This window comes from Somniosus microcephalus, chromosome 27 (assembly GCF_052327205.1).
Source record: "Somniosus microcephalus isolate GS21.2 chromosome 27, FLI_Smic_1.0, whole genome shotgun sequence".
NCBI lineage: Eukaryota > Metazoa > Chordata > Chondrichthyes > Squaliformes > Somniosidae > Somniosus > Somniosus microcephalus.
The window spans coordinates 20,273,604-20,286,213 of NC_141013.1; the positions used below are offsets into that span (position 1 = coordinate 20,273,604).

General features: G+C 46.7%; 1 long non-coding RNA gene across 1 annotated transcript in view; it reads right to left on the minus strand.

The window, feature by feature from the left end:
* Positions 1-598: 598 nt before the first annotated feature.
* Positions 599-12,610, minus strand: part of LOC147100043 (uncharacterized) — a 40,680-nt gene continuing 28,668 nt past the window's right edge. Inside the window, exon 3 of the long non-coding RNA XR_015073820.1 lies at positions 599-738. This is a non-coding gene — a long non-coding RNA (uncharacterized LOC147100043). The remainder of the gene's footprint in view (positions 739-12,610) is intronic.

Genomic DNA, 12,610 nt, shown 5'->3' on the forward strand with positions numbered 1-12,610 from the left:
CCTAAACATGCTGAGTGTATTAATATGAGCCAATGCACAGTCGCTGTAACAATGCTGATAAAAGGGGTCCTTATTCCTGTGTTTGCAAATATTTTATTTTATAGCAAGTGTTTTTGCCCAACACCATGTTTCTTGAATTCTTTTCCTAGAATAATAAATATTTTAGAACAGTCTATAAAACAAGCAGTGGCAGGTGGTGTGGTGCTAAAACGCACAATGGAGACAGACAATACAGGTTTTTTGTCTGTACTTTACCACATCAACATGACAACCTGGCAAATCCTCAACTATGCACTCAGGAATTAAACTCCTCTCTGGCCTCCTACAACAGTTAAGTTTCCGATTGTAAGAACCCATAGGGGTGGCTTTCACTGCACTGGGTGCAACTTATTGCAAAGGTTGACATCCCTCTGTAACCAGAAGATCCTTCAAAAACTCTCCTTCACTAGTGGCTGCCTAATTTGGAGAATGGGCCTTTATGCTGTAATATTTCTTTCCTTTTCATGCTTCTCTCCCCTTTTCCTGAAGTCATTGACTCCTTGCTGGACTGGCGCCATCAGTTGACATCTATTTAATGTTAATACATTCAGGAACACGGTTCCTTGTAATGGGTGTTTATTTCGAGTTTTCACAAAGTCCAATCAGTCAGAGAATAGGGCAAAAGCAAAATACTGCGGATGCTGGAAATCCGAAATAAAAACAGAAAAGGCTGGAAACACTCAGCAGGTCAGGCAGCATCTGTGGAGAGAGAAACAGAGTTAACGTTTCAGGTCGCTGACCCTTCGTCAGAACTGGAAAAAGTTGGAGATGGAACAGGTTTTTAAGCAAGTGTAGGGACGGGGAGAGGGGGGAGGGGAGGAAAGAACAAAAGGGAAAGTCTGGGATAGAATAGAGCAAATGGGCTGGATATGAATGGTAGTAACAAAGGACACAGGGTCCACAGACATTCACCAAGTGTAGGACTGCTTAAACAGTGGAGCTGGGCAAGCTGAGAGAGTCAATTGGTAAAGGCAATAAAATTACCCCCAAACTCTAATCATCATAAAATGTGTTTCTAACAATCTATTAAGTGTATAAATAAATATAAATAAGTAAAAAAAAAAAGCAGTGTTACATAATAGTATATTACAACATTGGTCCAGTTCATTATAGTAGCTTAATCGTCGAAGAATATCTGTAACATTTCTAAAGTTAACAAAACAGTCTAGAACTTTGACGTGCAAACGTCTTATAATACTCAATCTTTAGGAAGGACATTAATGTGTTGTCTTCTTGCCCCCAGCACTTAGGATGAAGCTGAAGAAGCTGATGTTCCTACCACCCGTGAGAGTGATGATTTCAAGTTCACGGTGTTTATATTTTGATTGTTTCTCTTTCCAGGCACTCTCGGGTGATTTGTTGTTCTCTTTGAATCTTGTAGTAACATCTATTACCCCGATGTTACCTTAGTTCTGGAAAATGATATTGGGCTTCCAGAGGGAGCCGTCTTCTGAATTCAACCTTGGTTAGACAAATGCCGGCCAACTGTTTCAAACCTTATCAATGAGCTCCTCGAGGATCTTATTATGTCTTTTTATTCTCGCATTTTTCACAGAGATGCACTTTCCCGGTATGAGAGATCATTTTGAAAGCCATGTTACATCTTCTACATGATTTATTCATGTTCGGTCTTCCCAAAGTTAACGAGTACCTGGTAGGGTATAAATTGCATCTTTAGAAGAAATGCATCGATGAATTGAGATTGCTTCATCCCATTGTTCAGGTGAATCCAGGCTTGGTAGTCAGTTCTGATGGCGGATCTGGCTGATTAGACTGTACATCTGGACTGACATTCAATGCTAAACATTCCTGAGCATCCAGGATTAAAGGGCGTCTTCTTCATTGAATCAAGACAAGTTCGAACATCTCTGAGAATCTGTAGATTTTTCAAATGTTCAATGTTCACCCAGTCATGTCCGTAATATGCAAACGATGTTCTAGTTTCCTAATTACAGCAGCAGAATTTGGATTTTCAACCTAGGTGTTGCCAAACGCGTACGCATGCATAAAGGCCCACGTATCCCCGGGGCGCACGCGGTTTGCAAGCACCCCTGGGATCACGTGGGCCAGGCCAACCACTGAAAAAGCAGGGGATCCCTATTATGCTTATGCAGATTCCATTTACGTACAGAATCCCCATAAGCATGAACAGGAATCACCTAAAAAACACAATTACACACCAGTTAAATAAAAATAAATCATTACATGTTCAAAATTAATTAAAATACAATTAAATTAAACATTTAAAACAAAAATTTAATTTAATTAACATTTAAAGGGGCTAAAAATAACCTAAACTAATTTTAAAGTCTTTTTATGTTTAAATAATTAAAAAAATTTTTTTTTAGTATTTATTTAAACTCTTACGCTGGTAAAAGAAGGCCCTACTCAAATAGCCCAACTCTCCGCCAGCGAATGTCCATTTCCCGGGGATGCGGTGGATCTGTCAAGCTGAAACTTGACAGGTCGCAAGTTCCGGGTTTTCGCGTATGCACTTATGGCCGCGAACGCACCTCGTACGCGGTCATAGGCTCCCTCCCCCACCCTGGAAAATTCGGGCCATTCTGTTTGGCGGTGAACTAGTTTTTAGAACAAGGGATGGCTTGAAGCACCAAGTGGGGGAGGGAGAGTGTGTTGAGAACATTTTAAAAAATTTATTCATTCATGGGCATTGCTGGCAAGGCCAGCATTTATTGCCCATCCCTAATTGCCCTTGAGAAGGTGGTGGTGAGCCGCCTTCTTGAACCGCTGCTCTTATTAGTAGTTTGGTACAACTGTGTGGCTTACTAGGCTATTTCAGAGCGGTAGTTAAGAGTCAATCACATTGCTGTGGGTCTGGAGTCACAAATAGGCCAGACCAGGTAAGGGCAGCAGATTTCCATCCCTAATTTATATAGCCGGACGTCTCAAAGCGCTTTACAGCCAATGAAGTACTTTTGGAGTGTAGTCACTGCTTTAATGTGGGAAACGCGGCAGCCAATTTGCGCACAGCAAGCTCCCACAAACATGTGATAATGACCAGATAATCTGTTTTTTTTTGTTAGTTGAGGACACCAGGGATAACTCTCCTGCCCTTCTTCGAAATAGTGCCATGGGATCTTTCACGTCCACCTGAGAGAGCAGTCAGGGCCTCGGCTTAACGTCTCATCCGAAAGACAGCACCTCCGACAATACAGCACTCCAATGGAAGTGTTAGCCTAGCTTTTTGTGCTCAATTCCCTGGAGTGGGACTATGAACCCACAACCTTCTGACTCAGAGGCAAGTGTGCTGCCCACTGAGCCACAGCTGACACTTAAAGGACATTGGTGAACCAAATGGATTTTTACAACAAGTTTCATGAGTCACCATTACTGATACTAGCTTTTTATTCCAGATTTATTTAAATAACTGAATTTAAATCTCCCAGCTGCTGTGGTGGGATTTGGAATTCATGTCTCTGGATCATTAGTCCAGATTCATCTGGATTACTAGTCCAGTAACATAACCACTATGCTACCATTCCCATCTTTCTAATATTAGACTTGCTGTTAGTTGAAAAGTACAATACAAGTATGCTGGCCCCCCTTAAAGGGGTCTCAGTGTAGAAGGAGACGGAAGCAGTCAATAGAGTGGCATTCAAATCATTCTCACTAAAAGGCACTTAACGGCAATTTGCACCAGGTACAAATTAGCAACAAGAAAAAGAGAAACCTTGAATATCTCTTAATCTCTCTTCTTTCATCCCCTCCCCCATTTCCCAGCCCCCAAACTGCCTTTTAATCGGTTTCATTTCCTGCCTTTCTCAGTTCTGTAGAAGGGTTTCGACCTGAAACATTGACTCTGTTTCTCTCTCCACGGACGTTGCCTGGCCTGCTGAGTTTTTCCAGCGTTTTCTGTTGTTATTAAGGATTTCCAGCATCCGCAGTATTTTGCTTTCGAAAAAGAGAAACGGCTGATTAGTAAAAGTATTTGTTGAAAAAGATTTTATTCTTTAGGACGGGGGGGGGGGGAATGCATTGTGTTGAGATGACTATAAAACAACCATTGATAAAGGTGTAGAAGGTTTTCATTAGTCATTTTAGTTATTAACCGAACGACCTACATTGTGTGCCCTTTTTAAATGACTCCAGTGAACTAAAGTCATGTGCTAAATAACAACAGGAAACGCTGGAAAAACTCAGCAGGCCAGGCAGCATCGGCGGAGAGAGAAACAGAGTTAACGTTTCAGGTCGATGACCTTTCATCAGAACTGGAAAAAAAGCAGGAAATGGAAAGCAAGTTTGGTGGCTGGGAAAAGGGGGAGGGGATGAAAGAACAAAGGGGAAGGTCAGTGATAGGATAGAAAGCAGGAGAGATTAAGAGACATTGAGAGATATTCAAGGCAAGGGGAGGTGGAAATGGGACAGGTTGAGGAATAAAGGATGGCTCTAGCTGGGGTGTGAATTGCGCTGGCAGAATGAAGGACCGCTGAAGGGAGGGAAGAAAAAACAAAAAGTGTGGATAAAAAAAGAAGAATATGGCCTAGAAATTCGGTTTTGGCGCAGCGAGGGCTTTAGCGCCGGAAGTTAGTGCCGGCGCTAAGTCCCCCTGCGCGCGCCAAAAATTCAGTAGCGCCGCGCCCAAACGGCTGCCGGTGCTACTGAGGGGTCTCAGCGCCTCAAAACTGGCGCCACGTGCTGCATTGCGGCGCTATTCAGGCGCTGCGGCGCCCGCTGCGGTGCGGCAGGCTCGGGAAGTGCAGGCCTCCTCCTTCCGTTAAGGAGGAGCTGCCTGCACCCGGCCGCGGCCCACGATAATCTTTTTAAAAATGAGCCCGGCACCTCGGACAAGTGCCGGGCTTGCTTCTGTTCCGGGGGGTGGGGGGGGGCGGGGTGGTGGGAAGTCCGGGGAGGGAGCTGCGGCCAGGCGGCCGGCGGGAAAGCGGCCGGCCGCCGCGGGGCCTTTAATGCGCCGGCGCAAAGTTCTGTAAGGCACCTCTGCCAGAACGTTGCTTGCGGCTGCCACGGGCGAGGCGGCCGCAACTCAATTTCCGAGTTCGGGCGGGTTACCATGGCAACCGGGACGCTGCGCACACCGATGACGTCATCGGTGCCGGCGCAGCGCTACTGGCCTAACGCCGATTTAGGGCCCCTGTCAATTTCTAAACTGGCCATAACTTCGGCGCTAGGCCCTCTAGCGCCTCAAAAGCGGCGCTAAGGCCAGTGAATTTCTAGGCCTATATATATGTGATAGGGGCCGAGGTTATGACCTGAAATTGTTGAACTCTATGTTGAGTCCAAGTCATGTGCTACTGAAATAACAACAGAAAATGCTGGAAAAACTCAGCAGGTCAGGCAACATCCGTGGAGAGAAATTTGAGTTGACGTTTCGGGTCGAACCCTTCTTTAAAACTGGAAAGAAAAGAAAATAGATCGAAGGCAGGGCTGCGAAACAACAGAAAATGCTGGAATAACTCAGCAGGTCAGGCAACATCCGTGGAGAGAAATTTGAGTTGACGTTTCGGGTCGAACCCTTCTTCAAAATTGACTTTAGCCCTATCTGTGAACTTGTGCAGCAGCTTCTGCTACTGCTGCAGGCTAGTTTGGGTCCTGGGAGAGTCTCCGAGCCCTGTTGGTAGATTCCACAAAGACTGAATTCAGTTTTTTTAATGCATAAAATTAGAAAGTAGAGATGGAAATGGCGGAAGGGAATGGCGCCACCATCTGGATACATTTAGTAATAATTCAATTGTCTGATACATAATCTGTACATACATCAAATAAGCAAGTGATAAAGTGGCTCTAAATAAATACTCATGCGTATATTCTCATGTTATGACTTGTGTTTGTGTGAACGTGCTATGGGTCACATTCTAATCGATACAGAGTTCAGTTGTTTTAATTCAGTTGTTTTAATCCTTGTGTTACAATAGGTGTCGCTGCATGGCAGAGTGGAGAAAGATTAATGAACTTTAGCAGCAGACTGGATGTCTAACAGCTTTAGGCATCTGCCAGCATTGTTGCATCTGCCAGCATTGTTGTAACTGCAATAAGAGTGGTTTCACAATTCTTTCACAGACACTTCTCCCTTATGGCTGAGTTGTACAGTACCAAGCAGTGTCATGTTGGGTGCGTGTTTAACAGGAATGCAAGGGGACTGTTCTGATTATACTTCCCATTTACATTGCTGTTGGTTACAGGGGAAAGCACTGCCAGGCGCTTGTGCACTGTAACACGTGCACAGACCTCTCGCTGCTTGTAACATCTGAATGCTGGTGAGATTATTGGGGATAATCACTGGGTCTTTAACGCTACAGATATTTTTCTTGGGTTAAGCACTGCTGACCACTTCTGCTCCCCATGGCCCAGACTCTGTCTTTGCCTTTCCAAAATCGAGGTAATTTATAGCGTGCCTAGGGGTCGCTCATTAAACCGTTATTACTGTGTTGTACCATACTGGTTATATCATGTGGCCTGACATGATCTTCCTTGACACGGGAAGGCAGTAGATTAACACTTCGCTAGACTGTAGTTTAGGCTATAAGTGGCAAACAGATTTGTTTAACAGATAAGTGAACAGTAGCAATGACACACTGTAGATTTTAGCTATCTCTCCTTCAGCTGGTGGAAAATAACAAATAGTCAACTTGCTGCGCTAAATTGTAATATAAATAATAACAACAACTTGCGTTTATATAGCGCTTTTGACATCCCATGGGGCGTTATCAGACAAAGTTCGACGACAGGTCACATTAAGAGATACTAGGACAGGTGGCCAAAAAGAGGTAGGTTTTAAAGAGCGACTTAAAGGAGGAGAGAGAGGCGGAGAGGTTTAGGGAGGGAATTCCAGAGCTTAGGGCCTAGGCAGCTGAAGGCACAGCCGCCAATGGTGGAGCGAATAAACTCGGGGATGCGCAGGAGGCCAGAATTGGAGAAGCGCAGGGATCTTGGAGGGGTGTAGGGCTGGAGGAGGTTACAGAGATAGGATGGGACGAGGCCATGGATCGATTTGAACACACGTTCGGGGTACATGGTGGTTCTTTTGTTAACCACCTACCGAGTCTTTCTAACCTATCTCTCTCTCTTTCTGATGGCTTCAGTCTGACTACTGAATTTTACAACATCGGCAGGGAAATATTTTTCAAAATATGACTGGGACAAAGCAAATTTAAATATCCACCTCTTAAACTCAACATGGAGCTGGCAATCAAATATATGTACAAACAAAGCCCACGAGATGTTTGTATTTGAACTGAGTGGCTGGGTTTCCCGCCCTTGGGTACCTGATCCAGAGAATAATGTCTGGTTATGTGTCAAAATAAGCTGGCACATTTTCTGAATGGGCCTAGTTTTTAAACCACATGGCAGAAAGAAACCAATACCATGATACATCTAAGGTAAAAATGCTTCAATTTGTCACACAGCAGGATGCCTGAGGTTTTTAATACTTTAAAAATTAGAACTGCAAAAGCCAGCTACAGCACTTGATGTTAATCTGCAGCTGGTGCACATTATTAAATACATGGGATCATTGTTTCCATATGGCATTCTGTGAGTGCTCAGCAACGTCACGATGCCATACTGCAGATCATGTGGTTGTGACAGAAAACATCACACCACTTCAACAGAAGGCCTCTGGCATAACTGGGGTAGTAAAGGGTCATTGTAAGCTGGTAATTTAACCTGTTACTTGATGGAGCCCTTTGCTATCATTGTCTCCATTGTTACATCCTGGGGGCATTAAACAATAGATGATTGACATAAAAACAGAAAATGCTGGAGACACGCAGCAGGCCAGGCAGCATCTGTGAAGAGAGAAACAGAATTAACGTTTCAGGTCGATGACCTTTCGTCAGAACTGACCTGCTGAGTATCTCCAGCATTTGCTGTTTTTATTTCAGATTTCCAGTGATATACCTATCAATTCATCCAATGAAAAGCGACGAGTTAAGAAAGTAACTATAGGTTTTTATTGGCTAAATAACAGAGCCCACCCTCGTGGGTGATCGGATACAACAAGGAGGAATGCCAGCCAGTCGACTACCTTTATACCTGGGCAGGTAGGTGGAGTCATGGGCGGAGTCAGCAGTGGTCAGCCCAGGTATAGCAGCGTGACAAGAGGCGACCTCGTATAGTGATACAACAGTGTGAACAGTGATAACCATAGAGTAACGATATAACAGTGATAACTATAGTGTAACGATAGTGAACGACAAAAGTGGTTTACCACATTCACCCCTTGTTTAGATTTGAGTCCAGCGGGGTGAAGTGTACTACCAGTTCTGGTATGTCAGTCTGTCCGGAGGCCTCGTAAGCCTTTCTGATCGTCGCAGCGGCGGTGTTGCATTATCCGGTGTTAATGCTGGTGTCTGCGTGGTCGGCGAAGGCTCGTGGGGTTCCGGCATGCCGTCTACCTGGGCTGGAATTGGGGGGGTGGTGGGGGGGGTGAAGGTGGTGTCTCCGGAGTGCCCGAGGGTGCGAGGTCTTGTAAGGAGACTGTGTCCTCCCGCCCGTCTGGGTATGCCACATAGGCGTACTGGGGGTTGGCGTGCAGGAGGTCCACCCTCTCGACCAGGGGGTCCGTTTTATGGGCCCTCACGTGCTTTCGCAGCAAGACGGGCCCCGGAGAAGTCAGCCAGGTTGGTAGCGTGGTTCCCGTAGTCGACTTCCTGGGGAAAGCAAACATTCGTTCATGGGGGGCAGCGTTGATGGCAGTGCAAAGTAGTGACCGGGTGGAATGCAGCGCTGCCGGGAGGACTTCCTGCCAGCGGGAGGTTGGGAGGCCCTTAGACTTTAAGGCTAAGAGGACGGCCTTCCATACCGTCGCGTTCTCTCTTTCCACCTGGCCGTTCCCTCGGGGGTTGTAGCTGGTGGTCCTGCTTGCAGCAATACCTCTCGCTAGTAGGAACTGACGGAGTTCCTCGCTCATGAAGGAGGAGCCCCGGTCACTATGTATATAGTTTGGGAACCCGAACAAGGCGAAGAGGTCGTTCAGGCATTTAATGACCGTGGTACTGGTCATGTCTGGGCAGGGGAAGGCAAAGGGGAAACGGGAGTACTCATCAACAATGTTGAGGAAGTACACATTACAGTCAGAGGACGGGAGGGGCCCCTTAAAGTCGATGCTCAGGCGCTCGAAGGGGCGGGTGGCCTTGATCAGGCTTGCTCTGTCCGGCCTAAAGAAGTGCGGTTTGCACTCGGCACAGGTCTGGCAGTTCCTGGTCATGGTCCTGACCTCCTCGATGGAGTAGGGCAGGTTGCGGGCCTTAATGAAGTGGTAAAGTCTGGTGACCCCGGGGTGGCAGAGGTCGTTGTGGAGGGTCTGAAGTCTATCACTTTGCGCGCTGGCGCATGTAATTCGTGACAGAGCATCGGGGGGTTCGTTCAGCTTACCTGGCCGGTACAAGATATCATAATCATAGGTGGAGAGCTCGATTCTCCACATCAAGATCTTGTCATTCTTGATTTTGCCCCTCAGCTTGTTATTAAACATAAAAGCGACCGAACGTTGGTCGGTAAGGAGGGTAAATCGTTTGCCTGCCAGGTAGTGCCTCCAGCGTCGTACCGCCTCCACGATCGCCTGGGCCTCCTTCTCGACCGACGAGTGTCGGATCTCAGGGCCCTGTAGGGTCCTTGAGAAGAAGGCCACCGGTCTCCCCTCCTGGTTAAGGGTGGCGGCTAGGGCGAAGTCGGATGCATCGCTCTCGACTTGGAAGGGGATGGACTCATCCACTGCGTGCATTGTGGCCTTGGCAATGTCTCCCTTAATGAGGGAGAAGGCTGCGCACGCTTCCTCCGTAAGGGGGAAGGATGTGGACTTCATGAGGGGTCTGGCTTTGTCCGCATAATTGGGCACCCATTGGGCATAGTAGGTGAAGAGCCCCAGGGTTCTCTTCAGTGCCTTTGGACAGTGGGGGAGGGGTAGCTCCATGAGGGGGCGCATTCTTTCGGGGTCGGGGCCGGTCCCAAGTCCCAGGGTCGCGAGTTACAGTACCTTGAGTATGCCTCGAGGTCCTGATGGGCCACCTCTAGAGAGAGAGCGAGGGCTGCAGCTTTGTCCAGGTCGAGGTCCCTTGCTTCCAGTAGTCTTTGCCGTGAGTAGTCGGACCGCAGGCCTTTCACGAAGGCATCGCGGACATTGTCTTCAGTATTTTCTGCCGCCGTTACCGCTTTAAAGTTACAGTCTCTGCCGAGTGCTTGTAGCACCCGTAAAGATTCCTCCACGGGCTCTCCTGGCTGTTGCGGGCGGGATCTTAGGAGGTGTCTGGCATACATGGAATTTACCAGGGTTTGGTACTGTCTTTTCAGCCGGTTGATGGCGTTCTCGTATGTTTTAAGGTCCCGGATGAGTGCAAATACTTTAGGGCTCACTTGGGCGCTCAGAACTCTTAGCATGGATTTCTGAGGCACGCCGGATTCTCCCAGGTAGGCTTCGAAGCAGCTCAGCCAGTGTTCGAAGTCGAGGGCTGAGTTTGCTGCCTGTGGGTTTAGGTCCAGGTACGGTGGTCTGAGGGCTCGCAGCCAGGCCGGCTGCTGTGGCTGTTGTAGCTGGGCGTCTGGCTGGTCGCTTGGCTGGTCGTTTGGCTGGTCGTTTGACTGCTCAAGTGTCGACATTTTAAAATTTAGCCAATAAAATTGATATACCTATCAATTCATCCAATGAAAAGCGACGAGTTAAGAAAGTAACTATAGGTTTTTATTGGCTAAATAACAGAGCCCACCCTCGTGGGTGATCGGATACAACAAGGAGGAATGCCAGCCAGTCGACTACCTTTATACCTGGGCAGGTAGGTGGAGTCAGCAGTGGTCAGCCCAGGTATAGCAGCGTGACAAGAGGCGACCTCGTATAGTGATACAACAGTGTGAACAGTGATAACCATAGAGTAACGATATAACAGTGATAACTATAGTGTAACGATAGTGAACGATAAAAGTGGTTTACCACATCCAGCATCTGCAGTATTTTCTTTTTGTAATAGATGATTGGCGATGTTCTGCGAATTACCTGGAAATGACTTGTAGAAACATGACCTTCTAACGAACATAAGGTGAGTGTTAAGTAGAGGCTTATGAAGGGATTGTATTGCATGGAGTGTATCAGTGGGATGGAATGGGAAATGGAGTTGGTTAGAGACATGTATCATCAGGGAGCGGGAGGACTGGCTCAGGATTCAATTGTAGCCACATACTATCGTATGGACAGTTAGCATGGATTCCTTCCAATAGGGTAATCCAGAACAAGAGGGTGTAATAAAGAACCTGCATTTATATAGTTCCTTCCATGTCCCAAAGTACTTCATAGCCAATGAATTATTTTTGAAGTATAATCACTGCTGTTAGGTAGGCAAATGCAGCAGCCAGTGGAGTTCTGGGTAGGGTAGTGGAGGCAAAAACCTTGAATCAGTTAATAGTTGGATGCTATGATCAGAGTACTGTAGGCTTTTGCTGGATGGGTGCACCAGAATGGGCTGAATGGCCATTCCCATCCACAGCAGAGTGCAAACCTTCTTTGTTGAGGTCAGGTGTCATACTTTCAAAGGTTACATCAGTCATTTTCAGCTTTCTCCCTCAAGGTTGATTGGTAGTCTACCAGAAGTGTCCTTCCTACTCTAACCTGGAAGAGACCCCTTGTGTTTCTGTGCTAAGGTTGCTTCATTCAGTTATATGCTATTAAGTCTTAAGGCAATGAGCATCCAATTAGAACCTGTGGCCTATTTTGACAATCATAGCGTGATGCAGCTCTGTCTCGCTTACCTTGGTCTCCACATGACAATGTTGGAGCTGTGATTAAAGTTGTAGGTGTTCACTTTCATTATATTTACCCAGGAGGGCAGCTTTCATTATAGTTAACGACCGGAATTTTGCCAGCACTCAGGGGGCAGGTTTGGAGGTGGGACATCCGGCAAAATCGCAAAGATTGACAGCGGGTCAGAAACCTGCTGTTAACCTGCCTCCAATCAATCTTCCCAGGTGTTGGGTCCCCGTTTTGCGCATGGACCTGACACCTAGCGGCAGGAAGAGGATTATAGGCACTTAACAGGTTGTTAACAGTCAGTTAAGAGCTTTTTGCAATTTTGACAGGTGTACTGCGGACTTCCCGGCGTCCGGACACCACGACAGGCAAGTGTGGCGTGCTGTGGGTCTACTGTAATGTTTCTGCATTGATGACAGCTGCAGAAGTGGTGTGAAGGATCCAATGGTGCACTGGTGAGTTTCAGAGGTAAGAAACTGTTGGGAAAATCATTTTTAATGTATTTAGACTTTTCTGTAGGTGACAAGTTTTGAATTGTTTGTGTAGTCCCACCTCATTGGGAGAACCTCTCTCACCAGTGACAGATCGCTTCTGTAACCTCACCTGCAGCTGCCGTCTGTTCTAGCCTAAGAAGGGAGTCACTGGAGAGCCTGGATGCAAGGGCTCACCTGTGAACAGCGATTGTCAGTGTTTGCAGCACCTCAATGCTGTCAAACACTGAAAAATCAGCTGTCAAAAAAAATTGTGCGTGGCCCCTTGAAGAAAACCGGCAGATGACACTGATGTCATCTGACACCGGCTTCCTCTTAATTGGCTGGCAAGCCTGCAGGGCGGGGCTTAACAAGGTCAAATGACACAAAA